At 39.2% G+C, this 1,866-nt stretch overlaps 1 pseudogene; it reads left to right on the top strand.

The window, feature by feature from the left end:
* The first annotated feature begins 1,114 nt into the window (after positions 1-1,114).
* LOC102832917 lies at positions 1,115-1,797 on the top strand (annotated as a pseudogene).
* Positions 1,798-1,866: the final 69 nt, after the last annotated feature.

Raw genomic sequence — 1,866 nt, 5'->3', positions numbered from 1 at the left:
ATACTTATTCAGTCTGTGTGCTGAGCAAATAATCTGAGAAGCTGAACTACATGAAGTAAAACGTGGCATCTGGATTGGAAGAAGATTCATTAACAGTTTTCAGTGTTCAGATGCTAAAACCTTGCTTTGCGGAAAACAAAGAGGACTTGAAGCCCTTTCTGATGAAGATCAGTAGAGATTACAACTCATGATAAATGGAGTAAAGATTGAAGTTGTCAAGAATTTCATTTAGAACCCATAATCAATGTCCATGAAAGGAGCAGTTAAGAAATCAAATGCTGTATTATATACATATTATATACAGATAATCTGCTGCAAATGACCTCTTTACAGTGTTTAAAAGTAAATATGTGATAATTATCTGCATCAAAAATTTTCATCCAAAGAGTAAAAAGAAAACCCACAGACTAGGAAGAAAACATTGGCAATGGCATACCAGACAACAGACCACACTCTAAAATTTATAAACACTTCACCACAAGAAGTCACATAATCCAACTAAAAACTGAGAAAAGGAACAACGAGGGTGAGTGTCAAGATGGCAGACTAAGCAGAAAGGCTGTAATGAGTCTCTGCAACAAAGACTCAGAAAACCAAATGAAACAGATGCAGATGATAGTCCTGGAACACTGAGCTTCAGATGAAGGGGCAGAGAAGTGGGATGAATACTTACTAGGAGAGGAAGTTGAACATATGTGGCAAAAATTGTGACAAACTGATGATGTGTGTCAGCAGACCAGATACCACACAACCATCTTAAGTTTTCATGTTTGGCTTTAGAGTCAAGACAGAGATTTGGTGGCCAGAAGTGTACTGGTGACTTGAGGAGATGAAGGTGCAATGATTTCCTGTTCCCCACATTCCCCTAGTGACCAGAAGCATGGTAGGTTGCTACCCATGTACTACCTCAGCAAAGTTCTCTATCTCCCAGGGTCTGAACCTTAAAATTGTGAGCACCATCACAGTGATTCAGGAACTATTTGCACCAACTCTGGCTCCTGGATTCAGGTGATCCCTGCTTCAAACCTGCCTTCACTAGAAGGAGAAGCTGAACAGATATAGGAAAAAATAAAGGCAAAAAGGAGACAGAGTAGAGTTGAGGCAGCGGGGGAAGATGGCGGTGAACGTTCCACAGTGGGTGTGGACTGTGGAACAACTGTGCAGTGAGCAGCTGCCCATGAAGGACATTATCAAGTTTCTGCAGGCACATAGTTCAGACTCGTTTCTTGCAGAACATAAGCTACTAGGAAATATTAAAAATATGGCCAAAACAGCTAACAAGAACCATTTGGTTACAGCCTATAATCATCTTTTTGAAACTCAGCATTTCAAAGGTACTGAAAGTATAAGTAAGGTGTCAGAGCAGGTGAACAATGTGAAGATTAATGATGACAAACCTAAAGAAACCAAGTCTGAAGAGGCTCTTGAAAAGGGTCCACCAAAATATACAAAATTGATTCTTAAAAAGGAAGACAAAACCAACTATCCCAAAAAGGGAGATGTTGTTCACTGTTGGTACACAGGAACACTTCAGGATGAAACTGTTTTGGGCACTAATATTTAAACATTCAAACAAGTTCCAAGAAGAAGAAAAATGCCAAACCTTTAAGTTTTAAGGTTGGAGTTGGCGAAGTCATCAAAGGATGGGATGCAGCACTCTTGACTATGAGTAAGGGAGAAAAGGCTTGGCTAGAGATTGAATCAGAATAGGTTTATGGAAAGAAAGGACAGCCAGATGCCAAAATTCCACCAAATGAAAAACTCATTTTTGAAGTAGAATTAGTGGATATTCATTGAAATGGCAACAGTTCAAGGTCTAAAGACAAGGTCGGTTTGAACTTGAAGAAACCTATGTAACTAATTAGA

This window comes from Chrysochloris asiatica, unplaced genomic scaffold, assembly GCF_000296735.1.
Source record: "Chrysochloris asiatica unplaced genomic scaffold, ChrAsi1.0 scaffold00001, whole genome shotgun sequence".
Classification (NCBI taxonomy): domain Eukaryota; kingdom Metazoa; phylum Chordata; class Mammalia; order Afrosoricida; family Chrysochloridae; genus Chrysochloris; species Chrysochloris asiatica.
The sequence above is the reverse complement of the archived record's forward strand: the minus strand, read 5'-3'. Positions and strand labels throughout refer to the sequence as shown.